Genomic DNA, 24632 nt, shown 5'->3' on the forward strand with positions numbered 1-24632 from the left:
GTGCTCTCACATCTTTCCTCAGATCAGATTTCATGGTCCCACATCATAATCATGGCCTCTCTACACCTTTGTTTTTGTGGTGCCTCATCTTTTTGTTATATTTTATAAGTCCTGCTTGGCAAAACTTCCACTCTGATTAGATCCCGCTCTCCACTTGGATAAAGCCCGTGGCCAAACAGCTGAGCACGGCTAAAGGAAAACAACACTCATTTAGTACCTATGGGAGCATCTCACATTCAACATTTACTCTCTTCTTCCCGAGAAGACTGTTTTTTTTGTTTTTTTTTGTTTTTTTTGTAGTACGCGGGCCTCTCACTGTTGTGGCCTCTCCCGTTGCGGAGCACAGGCTCCGGATGCACAGGCTCAGCGGCCATGGCTCACGGGCCCAGCCTCTCTGCAGCATGTGGGATCTTGCTGGACCGGGGCACGAACCCGCGTCCCCTGCATCGGCAGGCGGACTCTCAACCACTGCGCCACCAGGGAAGCCCCGAGAAGACTGTTTTACAGCATCAGGTTAGTCCTCATACTTGCACTCCCCTTTACAGTCTCAGCCAATGATCTGCCTCGTGATTTAGGGCCAGAATAGTGGTAACCAAAACAGTACCGCCGATCCTCCCTCAGCAAGTATACCAGCTTCACATACTCTGTAGTCTTATCTGTGAAAATGGGTTCCTGCAATTGTCCCCTTTCTCTCCTGCATCAATGCCCTTCCCTCCTTTCTGCAGGATCATTCCTATCAGCATGTCTGTATGCCCTAATACTTTATTACAGTAGGCTTTGCTGGTTTGTGGTTACAAGCCCTGAAATCTTAATGTACAGAACAGTGATTTATTTCTTGTTTATACAGCATTAAGCAGGTGCTGGATGACTCTTTAGAGCAGCTCTCCCCTATGAGAGTGACACAGGGATTCTGGTTCCTTCAACTTGTGAGGTCAATACATGGCTCTAGGGTCCCCATGGCCAGGAAAAGAGAGTGGAAGGTGGCATAAACAGAGTTGGAAAAAGAAGCTTTGAAGAACAACATATAAATTTTTTTTAAGGGAAAGCTGTTTTAGAGATAAACATTTAAAAATCCAAGATATTTTAAATTTAACTGTTTACTATCCACTATGTGAGATTTCACCTACCACTGATAAATAAAATAAGGATGATGATCTCCTTTGCATGCAGTAGACACATTAATGGGATTTTCTCTTTCATTGTGTGTGTGTGTGTGTGTATGTGTTCTCCATAGAATCTATAGCAGTATACTAATCTTATTCTTGGGAGAGCAAAGGTGATTTCATTCAGTAAATATGCAATTGAGAGGGAGGGATTGTTCATCTGGGTTAAATTTTCTTTTCAGACTCTGCAGAATCAGGCATAAAAATCATCTGAATTCATGTATGAAAGGAAACTATTTGCTGTCCATATTGTCAGAGTGAGGGCAATGTATTTGTTTATGCTTGTGCATACCTGCTTGGGGTTTTTAATAGGCATTCATGTCACTCCAGACTAACCTTTGGTTTTAAGAACCCAGCTGCATGTTTATAAATATGTCCTTCAAAATTGACAGAACTAACAAAGAAGCATATGGTATATGATTTCCTTTTGTTACATAATAAACCACTCCAGAACTTACTGGCTTAAGACACTTGTTTATTTTGTTCATGATTCTGTGGGTTCGTTTGTTCTTTTGGTCTCACTTGACTAAGTTACGTGTCTGCAAGCAGTTGTCTTTCAGCTAGGTAGCTCTGCTTCTGAGGGTTGGCTGGCTGTAGACTGGGTGGCAGTGGAGATGGCTAAGCCAGCGTCTCTCATCTGCCTGCAGTACAGCCCAGGTGTGTTCACACAGAAGTAGGCAGGATCCCAAGAAAGAGTGGAAGAATGTAGGGCGCTTCGACTCAAGGCATGGAACTGATACACTCTCAGCTCTGCCACATTCTATTGGCCAGACAAAGCACAATGTCAGGCCGTATTCAAGGAGTGACGGAATAGATTCCAACTTTTTTGTGGCAAGAGCTGCAAAGTCAAATGCAAACGGATATAGGAAAAGGAAGAGAAATGATTTATGGCCACTTAGTAACCTACCACATCGGACAGGCACTTGAGAAGTGCAGCACGAGATCTTTGAAATCTGTTCCTTCACCTAGTACTAGCCAGCGAGGAAAACAAAGGTCAGAAATAAGTGTTTGAAAACAAGGCTTCCTAAATATTTCTCCATTGCTTGCCCAGTTCTGCTGTCACTATTAAATACAGAACTTTAAGAAAATAGTCATTCTTTTAAAACTAAAAGCTTCAGTTTTTGAGCTCATTTATTTTCCTGTGGAAATAGTTTTTCTGAACGAGGAAGTGTGTTGACTGCACTGAGAAGGACCAACATCTTGTCCCCATGGTAACAAAATTTTGAATTCTCCAAGTGTTCGCCACGTGGTGTTTTGAAACCCAATAGCCACATAGTACTGCATTATATAACGTGACGACGGAATCTACACACACTGCACGTACAGGGACAGTGAGTGGGCTCATAGGTGCAATTTGGTATCAGATCAGAATTATGGCCTATGAAATAATAAGAATATGGTTATATTGCTGAAAATAATAATAATAAAAGTAATCTTTCTTGTAGGAGATACTTGGATAACTCTGTTATCTTAGAAAAGTACTCCTTTCAGCAACATAGGAATAGACTGCATTTTAACGCTTTTAAGTACATTGTAGGCATCAAGCTTACATGCTCATGTGCAAATACACAGGAACATACACACACATGTGCATGTGCATAACTGTTGAGCTCTGAATTTAAACAAAAGTGCAGCAACTGTAACAGGCCTGCTATTAGTTACTGGAGTATTTGAAATGATGACTCTTGTCCTGACTTACTATATTCTTTTAAAGAAGATGTTTAAGAAGTATAATGTCTGAGTCATAAGATATTTGTGTGGGTGGTTGCTTTTCCATGGTAATTGTTCACTCTCCTAAACCCCTATCTTAGTAAGTGTCACTAGGGCTTTTAAAAATTAGAATTTAGATTCAAATCAAGCTATATCTCTATGTAGTGATATGGGGTATATAAATGATAGATTTAATATCTGTGTCTATGACTTTTGTTAAGCTGCACAGGAACCATGAAAGAACAGATTTCTGCTCACTGTGGTAGCTGAATGGCTGCTGTTGCTGCTAGGACTGTAAAGCAATTTTCTATTGTAAAACCCATGGTAATAGAGTGCAGGAAAGGTGGACTCCTAGGGGGATTGAGGAGGGGATGCATGTGGGATGTTTTTGAATGAGTCACTGGACAGGATTGGAAGCATTCTTCAGATTAGAGATAAGAACTAGTGCTTGGAAAAGCAGACGTGGGCTTTGAACTGAGAAGAGAGAGGTCTTCGGGACCCTAGGAGGGATCCTGGGATGATGTCTTCCATCTGAAGGGGATACAGAAAGTTTGGAACCTAGATCCTGATACTAACTGCAAATAGTAGGTTAATACGACAGGCCTGTCATCAGCTGGTGTAATGATTAAAGAACTCAATGGAAGCAACATGTTTTAAAAACTGTAAAGCAATGCACGAAGCTCTTTCCTCTTCACTGGGGGCCCACAGAGGGAGAAGTGAGTTAGAAGGTAGGTGGAGTGTTAAAAAAGAAAACACTGTTGATATGCACTTTCCTTCCCCAAACTGCAGAAGGGCCGGCTCCCATAGGGCTTGGAAATACAGGTCTGAAGAGGGAATACTGAGTGGAAGAAGGGGGATCTATGTACCTTCTCAGTGTGCCTCTCAGGTCACTTGGCAACTGGATGTTGGTTATCTTAGGAGAGGGAGTTTATGCTCAGGAAAGATCTCCCTTGTACTTGCATTCCTTGGGTTCTCATTTGTAATCCATCCTACATAATCTTCTGAGTTTCTATCCACCATATGTCATTTATTTGTCTATCCACCATATGTCATTTATCCACCATTTATTCCTCACAATCACTCTAGGATGAATATATTTATGGGTTGCCCTCCCCAAATTCAAAAATCCAGAAAGCTCTAAATTGGAAAGTTCTTTTTGTAATTTTGGTGACAACACCTAACTTGAACTGCCAGAAAACTGTTAATAAATTTTATTTTTCTCATCTAGTAGATTACTGATACTTCATTTTTCTGAAGGAATATCAATATGTTTGCTTACTAATTGCTGTCCCAAACATTGTGAGTCTGGGACATTATAAAAAATTCTGAAATCTGATCCCAAGGATATCAGGTAAGAGACTGCGGACATGTATTATCTCTAGACTAAAGATTGAAACTGAGGTTCAATGAGGCTAACTGCTTGGTTTAAGGTCACATAACCAGGAAACAATGGATTTCAACTCAGGTATATTGGAATGGTGGTTTCTTTTTCAACCAAACTGTAACCAGTTTCAGTGAATTCTTTGTTTTTGAGTCAGAGAGTTATTTTGATGCACCACTTTTAAAAGAATAATGAAAAATGTCTTTGAGAGCTGCAGCCTTAGGCAAGCACTCACCATCGATCCATCACTCACATTGTAAAGACGGAGAAACCCTCCATTGTTCTTTTAGCTTGCAGAAGCCTGTTCGTTCCATACGCCTTTCTCTCTAGCATTAGTCCCTGGATGACGTACTGGCTTCCTGTCATCTTAAGCTGAATATCTTCTTAGCAACACAAATAAAACATGGTGAGGACAAAGCAAGTTCCAAACACAATCCCTGGGCCCTCAGTATGTGAAATCTAAACCTTGTGATCATTGTCAGTCTTTCCAGACCTCGTTCTTCATCTCAATCTGTTTCTATATTCTCTTTTCTTCGTTTTACACACTCCATGAAAGAGGGTTATACGATGCCATCTCTACTCTTTACCTGCTTCCTTTAAAGGGCTGAGTTTTCCTTTTCTCCCAATCATTTGCCAATTTTGGTAGATCAGGTGATTTAGTTGATTTAGTGGTGCATAGTCAGGATTCCATGATTATGGTTGTATTTATTTTAGAAATGGAAGAGTGTGTGAGGCAGATGTCATCTGTCTTAGTCAGCTTGGGCCGCCGTAACAAAATACAATAGACTGGATGGTTTAAACCACAGACATTTTTCACAGTTCTGGCTGCTGGGAAGACCGGTATCAAGGTGCCCAAAGATTTGGCTCTTGGTGAGGATCTTCTTCCTGGTTTGCCTTAGTCCCAGGGCCATCTTCTCGCTGTGCTCATGTGGTGGAGAGACAGAGAGAGCTCTGGTCTCTCTCTTTTTCTTATAAGGACACTAATCCTGTCATGGGGCCCCCACCCTCATGACCTCATCTCCAAAGGTCCCACCTCCAAATACCATTACACTGGACTTAACAGCTTCAACATATGAATTTGGGGGGACACAATTCAGTTCATAAAATCATCTATTTACTGTAACACATTCTTTTAATATTTAAAAATTCTACATAAATGTATACATAGCACTGGATTGGTAATCAAAATGTTAGATTCTGGTTCCTGCTTTGCTATTGGAAGAAAAAAAAAACACCTTAATACAATATACCCCAGTTTAAATAATTTTGTCAAGTCTGAACACTGTGTTACATGTATAACAGAGCAACACAAAAGTAATAATATCTCTAAAGTATACTACAAAGACTTTTTTGTAACTTCACTTTTTCTTACTAGTTAGTGATTTATCCATCTTTTCTGAATTGCTACAAGTAAACATTTTCCTAGTTTCACAGATTTTGGAGTCATTTTTTCAGCTTCTGCTCAATGGATATTTCTATGGTAGATAATAATTGCCTTTTGATCTCCCCCTCTCTATCTCTCTCTCTCTCTTTTTTTTTTGGGCCACGCTGTGTGGCTTGCAGGATCTTAGTTCCCCGACTTGAACCTGGGCCTCAGCAAAGCTCCAAGTCCTAACCCCTGGACCACCAGGGAATTCTCTGCTCTCGTTTTCTTTTGCTCCCTTTTTAGGTAGCTCTGACTTTGCTCTTTTGGGGGAGAATTGATAGTGATAGCGCAGTGGCTATAAGTGTTTAAAAACAAGTGAGATGAAAGTCCTATATTTTCAGAATATAATTTCTCTACAATTTGCAGTTTAAAAATTGAACATTGACATGATCCCCTTTCTAAAACAAAAAAAGGTATAAAATTCCCAGTGCATGTGTTTAAAAAAATTCTTTCATTTCATAGCTGGCAAAAATCATGCCAGATATTTAATTTTTTTTTTTTTTGCTAAAAGACTGTTCTAAAGTAGCCCTGACTAAAAAAAAAAAAAAAAAAGTGGTTCTGAAGAACCTAGGGGCAGGACAGGAATAAAGACAGGAATGGACCTGAGGACACGGGGAGGGGGAGGGGAAGCTGGGACGAAGTGAGAGATGGCATGGACTTATATACACTACCAAATGTAAAACAGATAGCTAGTGGGAAGCAGCTGCTTCCCAGGGAGATCAGCTGGGTGCTTTGTGACCACCTAGAGGGGTGGGATAGGGAGGGTGGGAGGGAGACGCAAGAGGGAGGGGATATGGGGCTATATGTATACATATAGCTTTGTCGTACAGCAGAAACTAACACAACATTGTAAAGCAGTTATACTCCAATAAAGATGTTAAAAAAATAAATAAATAAAGTAGCCCTGAATATGTCTTTTCAAAGTGTATAAAGAAATAAAACTGTCATCTATTGGGGTTCGGTGTGACTTTGTCCTTTGTCTTTTCTGTCACACTAGCCTGCAATCGTTTGCTTTAGCTTGGCCCACTTTTCAGAGATGTGATTGTGTGGGTTTCAGGACGCTGTCAGCTCTCCTTTCCCCAGATGCTGTGGGCCAGCTCGAGGCCTCCGGACACCTCTGACAGAGGCAAGTCCCAAAGTCGATAACTCTGAAGAGGCTGCTGATCCCAGGACGGATGACAAGATGTGCTGAGCCTTTGGGACAGACATGGCAGGACGTTACTATTAAAAGACATACCTGCTGCTGAAGGAGGGGAGGGAAGCAGATGTGAGGGCAAGATTCAGGTGACAACCTGGGCACTGCAGAGATACAGGAGGTTATGGAGGAGGGAGAAACGTAAGTTGGCATCTGGCAGTATGTGCAGAGGCGAGACCTGAGTGTGGGCAGTGGAAATGGCAGCTTTCAAAGATTTCTGACCTTCTGCCTGCCAACTTGGAATTAGATTTCTTGATGGAGGGGGAGGAGGAGGGAAGGGGTGAAAAAGGCAGATGCCAAGAGAGATTATTGACCTGGCAACCAGACAAAAGGCTACTGTGGCTGGCACCCAAGGCAGAGAAGGGCAGAGTGGTGTAGCTCATAGGTGTAATCCAAAGGGCTGAGTGCCAGAGTTTCAGCTGCTAGAGAGTAGCCTGAGGTGGCCTCTTCTGTTGACAGGAGAAAATAATCAGTACAGCAATAAAAGAAAGAAAAGTGAAATTTAATATCTTTGGATAATTTTTAGGGTTGGCATTCAGAAGTGTATTCAGCTACCTTTATCCTATCTGAGAAGCATAACCTCTTGCAGCCAGATTGATAATGCTTAAAAAAAAAAAAAAATCCCAGTAATACTGCTGCCACCTTTCCAATTCCAAGACCGAGGTGGTATGATTTGACTACCGGCTTCTCATTCCCCAGCAGTGAATATTAAGTGACTTTTCCAAATGTTGACCCAGAAAAATATTTTCTTGGAGACAGGACTCACTGATTCCATTGGAATACAGTTTTGTTGCCACATAAATCAGGAAACTTTAAATGTAGCTCCCTAGTTCCCAGGTTTTGCTCTCAGCTCTCACTGAGCATTTCTGTCTCACCCTCCTATATCACTGTGTGCCACTAGATGTCACTGTTACCCGTGCCTTTGGGTGACAGAAACAGAGCAATCCGTCTGCCGTTTTGTGCAGGGGGAAAAATCTTCAGAAGTGGAGGATAATGCTATGTGGATTTCAATACAAAGACCTCTTTACTTGGCATTTTTCATTGAAAAACAGACACTCTGTATATTGTGTTATTTGGTTGCTATTTCCCTTTGTGCTTTTGAAAAGGAGAAAATGAATTAAGTGCAGTTCTTCCCACAAATGCACCTTCCCCTACATCCTTACTAATTCTTAATTCTCCCTTAATATATAGTTTTCAGCTTTATAATATGAGGACTATTCGTTAGCAGATTTGGAAAATTGCTGTTATTCTGTCTAACCTTGTTTTTTCCCTTTAGAACACTTCCACAGTAGTGACACTATACTGGTTCGCTTGTCCTTTGTCTGTCACCCCAAGTTGACTGTTAGCTCCCCAAGAAAAAGTGCTGTATCTTTTTTACTCATTGATATACTCCCTAGCATCTAGCACAGTAATTTGCATGTAATAATGCTAAAATAAATGATGGTTTGATGAATGAATACTTAAGAAGAAACAGGTGCTATATAATGTCATTGTGAAGAGAGAGAACTGTCTAGGGCCTGACTTCCCTGAGTGCAGATCCTTTCCCAGGTGTGTGACTTGCCTAAGTCATTATTCATTCTGTGCTCAAGTCCTTCACTTGTAAAATGAGGGTGATAATAGTAACAACCACATAAGGTGGTTTTGAGGATGAAGTATTTTTTAATGTTTTAATATATGTCAACATTCCTGGCACAGAGCAAGGACGAGGTATTAGCTAGAGGAGGTAGAAGCAGATCATTGTCATGCGGACCAACAGAAAGAGAGCTGGGTGAGGGAGGGATCCTGTCTATGGAGTTGACAACCTCAGGCCAGAGGGCTGCACCCAGGGCAGGGGAGGGGACAGGGAGCAGTTGCTCAATCAGAGAGAAAGCCTGGAGCAGGAGGCAATCTGCATTCTGTACGAAAGATAGCTCCAGGAAGGGTGCTGTCAAGTGGAGGTGCCATGAAAGGCAACACAGCCATTGCCAGATTTTGCCTGCCGCCTGCAGGAACTGTCTGTCGTTGGCAGGGACCAAACTGCTCCTGATTTTGGCAGGGATTCATGAAACTGATATTTTGGAGTTTGTTTTTCTCAATGAAAAAAAAAAAACTTGAATTAACGATCTTAAAAGAGGAGAAATGTGCATGCTTGCTGACCTGTGGTTTGCAAATTGCTTATAATTCTATTACTGTCTGCCACCAAAATATCTCAGCCTGACAAGATCAGAACTACTGTCATCCTTTTACATTTAATTTTAATGTACACGAAATAATGTTCTCCTGCTCCATTTCTTCCAGTTCTTTTCTTCTCCTCCCCTGTTCATTTTTCCTTATCATTTCAAAGTTACTTCTCTCAGCAATGTCATCTTCTGCTGTAATGTGCTTCACCTTTATACATCTAATAAACACATTATTTTCATTTCAAGTTTATGTCCTCTGTGGTCACACTTATAGGCTGTAGAATTGAACTTAGAAAAAAATAATAAGCTGACTTTGTAACAGAGATGATTTCGCTTTTGTTAACAATCATTTTGGCTGGCATTTCTTTATTTTGGAAACCTTTATTTTGAATTTAATTTAGAAATTCAGGGGGCACTAGAGTGCACATGAATGACTCTTTCTTCCTCCCCTCCTTTCTGCCTCTCTTTCCCCACATCTCTTTCCTTCTTTCCTTTTCCATGCCTTTACAATACACCTATAACATGAAGAAAATTTTTAAAATTTTATGGCTATTGGTTTGTATCTTTTCTAGACCTTAGATTTATTACTAACAGATTTTTAAACAGTTTTCTATACAAAAATGTTTGCTTTGACACAAGACCTTGCACTGGGGAATAACTTTACTATAAATATGCAATGTACAGCCTTAGGGATAGGCGTTTGGTTTCTTTTTCAGCTCAACAAGTAAGCATTTACTAGCCACCACATTTAGAGACCTAACACTATCCTGGATGAATCATAAACCTGCTCTAATTTGGTAATTCTTTATGTACTTGCACGGGAGCTACAGATATTTTATCATAATACATTGCCTTCATAATTATTCTGCTTTGGAATACAGAAACACCCAGTGCTCTGATTTCTTCTTTCTGGTAAATTTGTCTCCCATTTCAACTCTAACCTCTTCCCAAAGAGGTTACCTCTTAATTCCATTACTAATATCACATGTTGAAAGTTCGAACAGACTTTTGCTAATTCACTTGTTCCCCAAGAGATGATGGCTACTATTCTTTTGAATTATTGCATCCATTTTAGAAAAGGAACTAATTATTCTTTATTCAACGAAGACTATCCTGTGACTGATATAGTTAGATTCATGTGAAAATGCATAAGTGGTAGTGAGGATATCATTTTCTCCAACAAAATGTAATTTCAAAAGTAATTTAAATGGAACATAAAGAAGTACTCATGACTTTGGTTGCTTTTATAGCTAATGCAGGTATCTTACTTCTACCACTGATATTCCTGAGTGCCTTCTACTTAGCAGGTTCTCAGTAAATATTTCTTGATATTAACAGTTTTCCAATCCTGAATTTTGTGATAGCTCTTGAAAGCTTTACATAGTGTTTAGAAAATATGAGATCCATAAATATGGATATGGGTATAGGTATCCATATCTATGGATCTCGTATTATCTAGGTGATATTATAGCTGGTGACCTGGATAATTGTGTGTTGATATGACCCCAAAAGACTCTAGTGCCATGTACACTCATCTTCCTACTGCATAAGTATCCCTTTATGTGCCCTGGCTTGCATTCCTTCCTTCAATTACAGACAAAACTTTGCCTCTTTCAAGGCACATGCTTGGCTATAGGAAGTTTTGTGACAGTTAAGAATTTACTTCTGAATTTTCTGCATTACAGATTCCACTTCAGTGCACTAAAACTGGCTGCAATTAAAACAATGTGTGTCATACATTCTGTGTATGCTACCCATTTGAGCGTGATGCTTGGAAGATAACAATTTTTCCCCGTCATTGACTTTGGTGAGCCTCATTGCTGCTGTGAAAGCAAAATACCCTACACATGAAAGCCGAAAAGAGGACTCTAGATAGAAACCTGGCGTGGGAGTGGTGATGGCCACTGCCTCCATTGTTGTTTCATTGATTTTCCTTCATTCACGATCTTTAAACAAGCGTTTATTAATTATGTAATATCAATCAAGGCTTCTTCCTGGGGCTTTGTTTTCCTTTCACATCTGTTTTTTCGTTTGTTTTGTTTTTGGCCATGCGGCTTGTGGGATCTTTGTTCCCTGAGCAGGGACCGAACCGGGGGCCCCTGGCAGTGAGAGTGTCAAGTCCTAACCACTGGGCCACTAGGGAATTCCCATGTCTGCTTTTTCTTTAAATAACTTTTATTTTATAATTTAAGCAGGATTTTGTTTGATTTGGGCCATGTTGTTTACATGATGAGCAGTTATAGTTAGAATGAATTTCACTGGTTGCTAAGAAAATGGGTTAAGCTGCCAGGTGGGATACCATTCAGGGTCTAGTTATCATAGTTGTGGGAAGTTAACTGCAACACCCCTCCTTTTGGATCTTCCAGTTAGTTGGTGTTCATTTGACACCAGATTTGATCAGTTCCTAAAGGTGCGCTGGACCTGGACTTGATGCTCCACCTGGTTATTCGCAACTTCATTGTGATGTGAGATGTCTGCTTTGCTCCTAACTCTATGCTCTTATGATTCGGAGAGAAATCTCCAGTATTACTGTCAACTTCTAGTTGTATATGATAGAAACTTTTGAAACCTGATGCAGGCTCCTGACTTATTTGTTTTCCTTAGGCAAATTACCATTTCAGAATAATATGCATCATCTAGAAAGTATATCATAATTAGATGTAAAGTATATATTGAAGCTTCCAGATGACTCATGGAATATGTTTTGTTGATGCTTACAGACTAGCTTATGCTACTCTTCAGGACTGTGTAAGACTGGGACCAACAGGTAGTACTTCAGTCCTTTGGTAATAAGGGAATTCATTAATCAAGAAACCATTATTTCTGAACAAAGATACTTCTAATATATTAAAACACTCTGCCAATTCTCTTATGCTCTCTCTTCAATATTCTGTTGCAGAAAATGTCAAGTCACCTAGCTTCAGCTCTGCTTTTCTTTTGTTTGCTCTGGCTGACCACAGTGTTCTCCTTATTCCTTTGAGAGGGAAACATGCTGACACACATGTGAGTATAAAGTGAGAAGCTGACTCTAGAGTTACATCTAATCACCATAGTATTAGGAGAGTTTTGCCCCACAGTCCCAAGCTTCTGACAGTGGCAGGACGCTGAATCTACTGGAATATAAATTCCAGTGAGATTTACACCAGAGCTATGCTTCTCAAACTTTAATGTGCATATGGACCACCTGGGACCTTTCGAAAACGTGGATTCTAATTTAATAGGCTCGGGATGAGGCCCAGGATTCTTTGTTACAAGTTCAGCACTTGAACCAGGCCTAGAGGAGCAGAACCCTTTTGATTTTCAGTATAGGCCCTAAGTGTTATGGGCCAGATAAAATTGATATTCTTAGATTTCCATGCAGAGGAATTGAACTCAAAGAGAAGGCCTTATCACTGACATTCTCATGCTGAATGGACTCACTCAAAATTCTCAATCCAGAATTCTGGGAGTACTGAACTATTCATTCTAAAGACTACTGAACTTGTACCGTGCCTAAAATTAGCTTACAGTTTCTAACGTCTTATAGAGTTCTTGTACAGAGACAACAGAATGGGTGAATGGGACAAGTAGATTATCCGAAGTCAGAAATTCTGAGTTTGAACCCAGTTTCGCCTCTGCTTGGTTCCTTGAGTTTGAACAAGTCATATATCCTCTTTCAGTTTCCATTTTCTTTTTTTTTTTTTTTTTTTTTGCGGTACGCGGGCCTCTCACTGTTGTGGCCTCTCCCGTTGCGGAGCACAGGCTCCGGACGCGCAGGCTCATCGGCCACGGCTCACGGGCCTAGCCGCTCCGCGGCATGTGGGATCTTCCCGGACCGGGGCACGAACCCGTGTTCCCTGCATCGGCAGGCGGACTCCCAACCACTGCACCACCAGGGAAGCCCCTGAGATCCTTTTGTTGTTTGTTTATTAGCAGCGAACATTCTGACTGAGAACACAGGTATTTCATTGTTTCCTCTGGGTGTCATTTGTATACAGTCATTGGTCATAATTCTGTAGTAAAAAATCCTTTATTTTGTCCCTTAAAATGCCAGTGTTGTCATTAACACCCCATTATGTTTTGGGGAAGGAGAAGTGATGGGTAGCATGTATAAAAGTTGGTATAGAATTCTGCTTGGAAGAACTAATCAGTGTTCTGTGGCAGTCATGGACGGTATACTGGGTTACCCACAACTTTTGAGAATTGCTTACTCATCACAGAGATATGCTTGCTCTGAGGAGAATACACCGTGCTCATCACCTAGGGAAGAAGTCGGCCTTCAGGCAGCTTGCATTTTAATTGATTTCTTTTTTTTTTTTTTTTGGTACGCGGGCCTCTCACTGTTGTGGCCTCTCCCGTTGCGGAGCACAGGCTCCGGACGCGCAGGCTCATCGGCCACGGCTCACGGGCCTAGCCGCTCCGCGGCATGTGAGATCTTCCTGGACCAGGGCACGAACCCGCGTCCCCTGCATCAGCAGGCGGACTCTCAACCACTGCACCACCAGGGAAGCCCTTAATTGATTTCTTGATGAGCATTGACTTTATTAAATTTTAGACAAAATGCCCTATGGCATCTGTCAGTGATAAGTGACAGGAAAGACGTTAAAAGTTTAGTGAACACTTAGGAATTCTTTATCAGCAGGAATGTATTGAATGCCCCTGGATGAGAATAATAATGCTTGCATTTATAACTTACAAGTCATTTCCACAAATTTTATTTATGACACAATTTTCATTGGGTCTATTCCCTTTTCTGATATAAAAATCAACTTTGTGGTGCTTTCATTCATCATTATGTTACAGACGCAGCACAATTTCCATTTCAGGGAGATATAATGTATCTCTGAGGGAGGAAGGGAGAAGTGGAAGGAGGAAGGATGGATGGAAGGAAGGAAGGAAGTAGGCAGGGAAGGAGGAAAGGAAGGGAAGGGGGGAGGGAAAGGAGGGAGGGAGGGAGGAAAGGGAATGGTAAACACAAAAGTGTTATTTTTTGTTTTGCTTTGACTTTCCAGAAAACTTGCTCTGAGTTAATGCCCAAGAAAAGAAGAAATGGTTTTGGACAATTAAATATGTGAGACATGGTGTCAGGTTTTTTGGAGTTGATATCTCAGTTTGTCAAAATGTACATCTTTGCAGGAACTAAAGAGTTCAGTAGCTGCTTTGGTGTGCGTTTTAGCTTGATTTAGTCCCACTTTCTGCTTTTCTTTCTAGACTCTCTCTGATTTTTGTTTTCATCCTTAGCCATGTCTTTTCATTCCTGTCGTTCTCTTCTATAATTAGAATACTCTAAGGATTTGTCATTAAAGTTTAAGGTACACTAAGCATCCAAAGTCTTTCTTTTAAGATAGTGCTGTGAATAAGGTAGATGACACTTCCCAAGGACACCTTATTTAGAGGGTCTTTCTGTTGCTGAGGAGGCCTCATCCAGGACTACCAGACTCATCATTTCGACACGCAGACCTGTTGTTGAGTAGGTGGTGCCTGGGTGAGGCTCCATTCGTTGCAGCCTGCTTCTGCAGAGCCTGCTTTGGCTCAGACCCCTGTAGGTGTAGCATTCATTGGAAGACTAGTTCAGAATAAGTAGAGAACGGCCAGTAAGAATTTCTGGAAGTTTTGAATTAAGGGATATTTAGAGAAGATTGAACTTTAAATTTTCAGAAGTATAAATGACATCGTATCTGATCTGACTAGTAAATATGCGTCTTTACATGCAGAAGTTAGAAATAATGAAATGAAACGATCTTCTATTAACTGGTAAATAAACAGAACTTTTCTAAATGTTTGTTGCTTGTATTCAACCATTTATATGTAATATAATTTATGTTTAATCACATCCAAAGCCTTGCCAAGTAGTAGTCCCACAGGAATTACTCTAATGAATACACGAGCATCTCTTGTATTGAGCATATTAATTGCTTATATGCAAATGATTTGAAGTACTTGAAAAGTTTACCTTAAGAAGGATAAACATTATCTTTGTAATCTTGTATATGATATTCATTTGCTTAGCAAGCCCTTTTCTGATGGATTAAATAAAAGCAAACTTTACAATCAGCTGGAAAAACAAATTAGTGAGGTTTTATGATCTTAAGTTCCAGACCGCTCTGCCACCTGATTCAATATAGGACAATAATATACCATAAATTGATATGAATGACTCATAGTTTTACAATGACTTCCAGTCTTTATTTTTCTCTACTAATTTTTAGATGAATCCCTAGGTAATTCTGAGAGATAGAATTTGCATTAGTATTTGGGAATTAGACATCGTGCAACTCAGTTTGCCTATATGAATGGCAGCACCTTCATTCTCTTGGCATTTACATGAATGAATCTTCTAGTACCTTTGTTGTCCAAAGACATCCTTGATGATATTTCTCTAGGGTCTTAATATATCATGCATCTATTTGAGGTGTTAGTTCTTAAGTACAAAAAGTAGAATCGTATCTCAGAGTTGGCAGGACCTTTAAGATTAGCTTGTAAAAAGTACTCTTTGATGCACAAATAATAATTTCCAGAAAATCTTTTATTTGGAAAGTTCCCCTAGTGCAATGAGAGGAGTTTTCCATATGTAGATCCAGGCAAATAGTCACATGCACCCTAATTAATCATAATCATACACATATACATTCATAGCAATCAGATGATAAAATAATTTATTGTTAGAGCCAAGTAAACGTATCATAATTAATTCGAACCACACACATATGGGTCCCTATACCTGAGAAATAGGACTTTGATCACAGGATCATTAGTTGATGTAAGAGAAAGAGGGTAGGAGATCCTTTTAGAGGCCATCTGAAAAATTTCAAGAATGTGTATAAAATTCTCCTAATCAGATTCTGATTTCTGTTTTTCAAATCTGCAGATATGTGACCTTCTTCCTATGGATTTACTTGCCAGGACATATCTTTATCCCAGGGAAGTTTAGATAATTGGCATGTTTCCTGAAGTGTGCTCTGGATAATACTGGTTAAGCAAAATATTTATAAGTAGGCCTTGTAATCTTTTTACAAGTAAATTAAAGGAATTCTGGGTACATTTATTTATTTACTGAACAAATGTCTATTACTTATTATGTGGTGAACACAGTGCAAGATGCTGTCAATACAATGTTGAGCAAAATGGACATGATTGCTGCCTCATGTTGTTTATGATCTAGAAGGAAAACAGACATTGATTGCCATGGTCTGAATGTTAGTATCCCCCCCCCCAATTCATAAGTTGAAATCCTGATGTCCAATGTGATAGTATTAGAAGGTGAAGCCTTTAGGAAGTGATTTAGGTCATGAGAGTAGAGCCCTTATAAATGAGGTTGGTGCTTTTATAAAAGAGACCTCATAGAGCTTCCTGTCCCCTTCTACCATGTGAGGACACAGCAAGAAGACACCAGCTCTGAACTAGGAAGGGGTCCTCATCTGACCGTGTTGGCACCTTGATCTTAGACTTCCACCCTCCAGAACTGTGGGAAATAAATTTCTGTTGTTTATAAGCCACCCAGTCTGTATTGTTAAAGCAGCCCAAATGGACTAGGACATTAATCAGCTAATTACACAAATATATGATATCTAACTGAGATAATTCTAACGAATAAAAAGTATAGGACATTATAGCAGACTATTTTAGGAGGTCTTGTTTAGCTTTGGAGTATCTGGGGGCCAGAGAAGCCTTCTCAGGAGAAGAGGGAAGTCAGCAATGCAGAAATGGAGCAGCATGCACAAAGGACTTGAGATAAACAGAAACATGGTGTTTGAGAAATTTAAAGAAGGTCTTTGTAACAGAAGCGCACACAGGGAGGTAACAAGGTAAACAGAAGCCAGAATGAGCAAAGCATCAATGATTTTTTTTTTAAAAGACCATTTTTGAGGGAGAGTGGCATGATCAGATTTTCATTTTTAAAGTAACACTTTGATTACAGTTGGACATTAGAGTAAAAGGGGGTGGTATGAACTGAATTGTGACCCTCCAAATTTATATGTTTGAAACCCTAACTTCTAATGTGACTGTATGTGGAGATAGGGCCTATAAGGAAATAATAAAGGTTAAGTACTTGAAGTCATAAGTATGGGGCCTTAATCTTATAGAACTGGGGTCTCTATAAGAAGAGGAAGAAGCAACAGAGCTCTTTCTTCCTCTCAGCCTGTGCACAGAGAAGAGGCCATGTGAGGAGTAAGAAGTGGCCCTACGGTAAGAAGGTGGCCATTTGCAAGCCAGGAAGAGGCGCCTTGATCATGAACTTCCAACCTCCATAACTGCGAGAAAAAAAGTTTCTATTGTTTAAGTCACACAGTCTATGGCATTTTGTTATGGCAGCCCAGGCAGACTGATACTAACAGGTGGCAAGAATGGACATGAAGTACTGGGTAGGGAACCACAGCAGTAGTTCCGGTAAGAGATAATGTAGTACGTACTACAATGGGAACGGCAGACATTGAGAAAAGTGTACAGAAGTGAGAGCCTTTTTGTAAGTAGAGGTGATGGGATTTGGTGTTGGATTGTGTGTATAGGATGAGAGAAAGTGGTATTGAGCTTGCTGATTTGCACCACTAGATGAATGACTTGCACACTTTAGGCATCACCTGAGAAGATCAGGTTTGGGAATATAACCCATATGTTCAGTTTTTGACACATGAGGGCTTAGATGCCTTTGGATATGTCGAAGGGGCAGATGAGTGGAGCTTAGAGAGAAATTAAACAATGTTCAACAGGTTCTGTTACTACATGACTTCTCAGAACTTTTAGTGTGTTTAACTATGTATGTATGTGAATTGTGACTCTCCAAGACAGGGTGATGGGTTCTTGCACTTTTCCAAACTTGGACCTCTTTTCTGAATGGAGAAGATCACAGGACTTCTGTAGACTCTATCTGGTAATTGCTGGTCTATCAGCACCTTTTTAATCATTCTCCTTCCTCTGATTTTATTTAATAGAACATGCTTTGGACACATGATGGCCAGTGTACTTGCAAGTTGTGAGAATAGGTGGAGAAGGACTCAAGACAGGAAATTCATAGTCTCTCACAGTTCCTCAGTGAACATTGCCAGTGTCTTTTAGAGCACCTGTCAGGAGCTGAGCTGAATGCCACAGATGCAGCGGGGGGAACAGCCTCTGCTTTCAGGTCATTCCTGGATACGGTATTCAGGTAGAGTGAATGAGCAACGCCTCTCTCAGGAGATCCTTGCCTTCCTGACTCTGTCTCAGGGTAATACCGCTCCTGGGCTTGAATCCTATCTTGTAAACTTAGGAACTTAGGATATGTCTCCCTTGGGTTGGCCTATACCAAGTTTTCAAAGTTATTGCCTAGAGGTTCAAGTCAATTGAGCATTAGGGTCTTAGAATTTAGATAAAGATAATTATGTAAGTTATAACGAATCCTCCTTAGTGTTTTGGCATATATAATATGATACAGTATACAGCATTCAACAGCTGGCTTTTCCATTCAGCATATATTGTGGAAGTTTATTCGTCTAACTATGTGTAAAAATGTTTTTTAAGCTACTGTGTACTATTCTGTAGTATGAATATATCAAAATATATCATTTAGCCATTCAATTATATTCAGCTAGATTAAAAAACAAAAACAAAAAAACACTGTGCACCAGGTAGTATTAGTGGGAGATATAGGAAGAGGAAGATTAAATACATGAATTGAATGATTCTGCCTGTTCTTTGCCGAAAAGATTACATGGACTAATAAAAGTTTAATTTATTCATATGAATTACCTTCTCTTCATGCTCATTTTGAGAAATAAATTACCAGCTAAACAAATCTCTAGAAAAACCCTTTGTGCCAGGTTTTTTTTTTTTTTTTTTTTTTTTTTTTTTTTTTTGCGGTACGCGGGCCTCTCACTGTTGTGGCCTCTCCCGTTGTGGAGCACCGGCTCCGGACGCGCAGGCTCAGTGACCATGGCTCACGGGCCCAGCCGCTCCATGGCATGTGGGATCTTCCCAGACCGGGGCATGAACCCGTGTCCCCTGCATCGGCAGGCGGACTCTCAACCACTGCGCCACCAGGGAAGCCCTGTGCCAGGTTTTATTCCCATTGTCAAATCCTCCACAACACTTTTCTTGTGGTTGCAAAAAGTATGATCTCTCACTTTTTTAATGCTTCCTCTGCACTCCAGTTAAATGGCTTGGGACCTTGTATTCCAGTTATTTGTGATAGCTTATTAAGGCACACAGCCTCCTTTGTGTTCCCCAGAATGCCTTGTTCTTAGGGCTTCTGTAGAGGTGTTTTGGTTTGAATTTTGAATTAAACTCGATTACTTATTCAGTTCTGGTTATTAAGTGACCAATGTGTTCTTGAGCTTCATTTGTACCATTATATTCCAGAGGGACAATTTTTAAGAAATTATGAGTTGGAAGGTTAATAGTGATTTAAACACTTCCCAAAGTAGACCTATTAGTTATCTGTGCTTCTAATGCCCCTTTCCACCTTACTATGCCATTGTCTACATGAAGTACAGCAGCAGAATAATTGCTAACTAGCTGAAGATCTTGAACTCAATTTACCAATTGCTGCAAAGTAGAAAAAAAATTTACATGAGCCATACTTTCCATTATGAAATATTCATAGAAATGAGTTTCAACCTGTGTTACAATAAAATGTTCATAAGACTTTTAAGAAGACAAAGACACACGTTTACTGTTGGGATAACTAGATTCAAATCTTTTATTCCTCAATTTGGTAAAAAAAAGGGGTAGTTTGGGATAATTTAAGTGTAGTGTTGTCAGGTAGATGGATACTTGCTTATTTCCAGGAAAACTTTCCATTGCTATGAAGTTTTCATGGATAATTATAATTTTCAGCATCTCCCTGTGGCAAAATAAAACAGTTGGAGGTATATCTAAGTATGTGCTCATACCTTACTACCATAATATATTTAATAGCAACTTAAATCACCTTCATTTGGGGGGAGCTCAAAAATACTATCTAAGATTGTTTGCTGTCCAAGTGAAGATCATAGTCAAGGAATAATAACATTGCTCAGAGTTTAGGAATTTCTCCGCAGAGATAGAAGTGGGAAGTCAGAGTATCTGCTAAGAATTAATAAGCTCTAATAGGATGAGAAGAGTCTCTCCCATTTTTTTTCGTACTGCTTCACTTACTGACTCTAAGCAGCTGTGGAGAGAATGTCAGTCCCCTGTCACTTTAGGTGGCAAGTGTAGCATCAGCCTAGTGTATTGACCTACAAACTCTTTGCCTCTATCAATTTTTCTGTTGGCATTGTGGAACTGACCATTCTGGGCAGGACTACTACTGAGCTGCTCTTCTGAAATGTCAAAGATATTATTGACTGGAACTCTTGCATTTTTTGACAATAATAAGTTCCTTGACAGGACATCTGGACTCTAGCTTGTCTATTTACGCTATAGGGAGAAGGAAATTATCTATGTTGTGTCTGCAGAATTCTGGAATCAGCAGCCATTTTTTTGGAATTCCTAATGTGATAGCCTCGAATTATACAACATGCACCGATAATACAGTGGTCACCATGACTTGGAGTATAAATCGTCAGTAGGAAGCAATGTTAGTATTATGCTGAAGCCAGAGGAAAGAGGAGAAGTTTGCAGCATATACAGAGCTGGCTTGAGGTTATAAGAACCCAAGTTCTTCTAAGTTTTAATCTGACATATTCTGACCTTCTTCAATTCAGTCTTTTATTGTTAAAGCATTCTTTTATAAATAACAGGCAATGGGTGGCAGGCTGTGTCTCCTTACTCTTTTGCATATAACTACTGGTACTGAGTTGTGGGTGTTTTGGTCACACCGTGTGTATTCAGGGCTACTGCTTTTGCTGGTGATTGCAGCAACTGTTCAGATAATTGCAGTTATCTCTATATGATCCCTTCTATGATTAAAAACATTAATATGTGAATGTAATTCTAGAGAGAACTGTCCTTATAGCTTATTATCAATTTTCAGCACACGGTTATGCAAATCTAGGACTTCATAAATGTCACTTTCTGCTAATGATTTGCAGTTTGGTGAGAAGTTCTGGCTTTTTAGATGGACTAAAAGAATATATAGAATTTTAAATTTGTGAGAAATACAGTGTCAGTGAAGTACCTAATTGAGAGGCTGATCTTTTCTGAGAGAGAGAGAAAAAAATGTTACCTTTTTGTTTCTGTCTACTTAAAAACGAGGTTAACATCCCCTCATTTCTTTCTCAAGCCTTTCTCAGGATGGAGACGCCATCTGTGTCACATGCCTCGAAGTGAGAAAGCATTGTAGAAGAGTTGCAGCTTTTTGTTATCCCAGTGGTATAAAACACCAATTTTCTGGGATAAAGTATAAGTTCAAAGAAAATAGAATTTACTAGCATGTCAGTTTTGGACATTCTGTGAGTGTCCAGCAAGGAAGGCTGTGAATTGCTTCTGTTATTATGACTGACATAAGCTCTTCAAGCTGTTGACAGCCTGCAGTTCTTCTTACTGACTTTCAAAGAATTATTGACATTATTATGCACTAACTCTCCTGTTAATGCAACAGTAAATGATAAAATATAAATTTGATTTCAAATAAAATCTCACACTTAAAAATTAAACCTCTGAAGATCTATATGTATTGTCATTCAGTGGCCATTTGATTGTATCAGGGTGTTGCACTTGAATTCAGTTTCAAACAAGTTTTAAAATCTGAGGTAACTTCCTGGGATGTCCACATGCTTGAACTGGATTGGGCCAACATTGTGTTGTTAATTAATCCCTCTGGAAAAATTGCATCTGGCTTATGCTTTTACTCTGCAAAAGCAATTATATTTTGAATTATGCTGTAAACTATGCCTTACCAAATTCTTTCTATGCCTTAGCTAGTTGTATTCTGATATGCTGCAAAATCGTTTGTATTCTAATAAAGGTACCCTGATTTATCATTCTTTTATAAGCCAAGATCTCAGATAGTGACACTTATTTATTATAGTGTTTAATGCTGAATTCCACCTTTTGATTAAAGGCTTAGTCTACTAAAATGGGGTTTGGTTTAAATTCCAGTTAACCTTTTGCTTCCTCTGTGCTATTTAGGTGCATAGTATTATTTCACCTTGATAAGAGAGTGCAATTTTATCCTTTAGTTTTTCACTGAAACCAACTATATTTATTAAGCTAGTTTGAATCTCCTAACTCCAGCTATACTGCTGGGATGAGTAAACTGATCATTGTAAAATAAAATAAATGATTCCATTTACAAATTTTTAAAAAAATATTTCCTTATAATATTTTTAGAACTATGAGTAAAATATTTTTTGATAAAAGTGAATATGAGTCACATTTTTATAAACTTGGATGAACTTCATATGACTCTAGCTTTGGTTAACACCACCTATTCTGAAATATTTAATAGTAAATTATATTCAATTTAATTCAACAAGGCACTTGAGGCCTTTGTAGTATAAAGTTGAATAGCATCTCCTGACTTTGAAGAACTCAGTAACCAGCAGGGAAGACAAGCACATGAAGAGTTAGCATGTTGTGTGATATGCTCTGAGGGAGTAGTGTGTATGAAGTAGTGCACAACACTGATAATGGAGCATCTGATGTGGGACCACAAGGGAAGGCTTCCCAGGAGAGGTAGAGCATTTGAACTAGGTCAAAGTAAGAGTACGTCAGGCATATGAAAGGATGGGGATGCAATATCCAGGATGAGAGGGTAGCATAAGCAAAGGCCCAAATCAGTGAAAGTGTATTGTGGATTTAGAAAGTTTGAGTTGTGCAAAATGAAAGGTTCATGGTAAGTGTATATGGAGCAGGGGAGATGGAATAGAAAGGTGGGAATAGGAGGGGTAGGAGATTAGGATATAAAGGGTTAGATAGCCACAGGATATTTTTATGCAGGCTAAAATGTTAAAATGTTTTACTTTAAATTGTTTTTAGAAGTATCAGATAATGTGCATAAAGACAAAGACGCTCTTTCTCCACCTCTGACACTTGTGCTGTCAGCCATTCCGGTTAGGATGAAGGCCAGAGTTGTAAGGTGCTGTGAGAGATAGGATGGAAGTCCAGATTCAGTACAATTTAGGAATAATTATTTTTCATATTAGCTGGCTTCTTTAGACATCTTGGACTACAAAAATAGTTGAAGATGAATCAGCACAACTGCTGTAAGTTTGCCCCTTTTCTAATAGGGCTCAAAGGTAAAACCGTACACTAAGACCATGCCTCACCAAAGACTTTTTCCTACCCAGTCCCAGGACTAAGGTCCCATTCTAGAGACTTCTTGACTCCATGACGAGGGGTTAAGAGAAAGTTCCAAACATCCAACCCTCCCCACCTCTGAACTCAGATCATCACCAACACAATTGACCCTGAATCCACCAGGACAAATCTTACGGCTTCTATCTCTTCCTGATCTGTCAGACAATAAGAGGGCCCCTAGACTATCAGTCATCCTTTAGCTCCAGTGTTCTCCATAAGGCTTTGTAGAATCTTATGCTCCCTTTTCCCACCTATCTCCAACTCCTGAAATATTTTTGTTGTGCTTTCTAAAAATCATTATCTAGCATCACCAAATAGTATATCAATATATGTGACTACTCTCTTATTGAGACATTCAGATTACCTTTTTTTGAGCTAATGGAAGCCTGTTCTTTCACATGCGTACCTCCCTGGCCCTTAAGACACTACTTCCCCTTTAGCTCTTTCAGCTATTGATAGTTTTTCTCTCACAGATATCATACTCTTGAACCTGAAGAGGAATTTTATGTCACCTGATTATATCACCCACTTTCTATTATTTTTCTGTCATCTCAATCTCTGGATTGTTCCTGTTCCTTTTTCATAGATTTTAGCACCTGGTTACTTGATGCTTTTGCCAACACCATTCCTACCTTAATTCTGCTTGGGTTCAGCTTCACTGATGATCCTTTCAACATTCTATCCTCCAGTGATTTTGTCCTTTACCCTGTTTCAGCTCTCACTCATATGGTGTTTCTCTAGACCCTATCATTATCACTAATTACAGCCCTTCTAATATGTTAATTTCATTCATTCCACTCTCTTACCAGGCTTGAATTCTGTGAGCAATCATTATAGATGCTTCTTGCACACATGCTCAATTCTTTTCTTCCTTTCTCACTTCATTGAACTTACTTGGAAAGAGCACAACTCTAGTTAAAAGAGCTCTTTGACTACTCAGTGCTTGCCCCTGTCCACTGATTGGAGAAAAATACCTAAACATGCTGATTGGTCCTACTTTAAATTCATGGCCATGAGCATCAATTTTTTTATTTTAATGCTGCCTGGCAATCATGATGAATTTTTGTAGACTACCATGAGCTCTCCTAAACTACTATTTCATATTCTCCCCTCTTTCCTCAAACCTCCCAAACCTTGCCCTCCATCTCCTATCTCAGTTAATGACATTGGTTCCTACTTCACCGAGAAAATTGAAATGCCAAAATAAAAACTTCTAAGGACTCCCACAGCTGCATCCAGTCACCTGTCAGCTTTTGCATTCATATTCTTATGCCTTTGTGCTTAAATCTGGGCTCCTATCTAACACTATCCTAACAGATTTCATTCTTGCTCCTCTATTTGATTATCTTTCCACTTAGTTTCTCAAAGATAGCACTTCAGCAGTAATCCACTGTTGACATCTAAGTTGACATCTTAAAAATATTGA

General features: G+C 39.5%; 1 protein-coding gene across 4 annotated transcripts in view; it reads left to right on the plus strand.

Annotated features, from left to right (window-relative positions):
• LOC137225244 (SCAN domain-containing protein 3-like) overlaps positions 1–24632 on the plus strand; it is a 486462-nt gene that overhangs the window by 115027 nt on the left and 346803 nt on the right. Inside the window, exon 1 of one of the 4 annotated variants that reach the window (XM_067739003.1) lies at positions 355–513. The exons of the other annotated variants lie outside the window; for them this stretch is intronic. The gene's annotated coding sequence lies outside the window, so the exon portion shown is untranslated. Of the gene's footprint in view, positions 1–354; positions 514–24632 lie in introns of those variants that run through there. 4 annotated transcript variants of the gene reach the window in all.

Source organism: Pseudorca crassidens, chromosome 5 (assembly GCF_039906515.1).
Source record: "Pseudorca crassidens isolate mPseCra1 chromosome 5, mPseCra1.hap1, whole genome shotgun sequence".
NCBI classification, from domain to species: Eukaryota; Metazoa; Chordata; class Mammalia; order Artiodactyla; family Delphinidae; genus Pseudorca; species Pseudorca crassidens.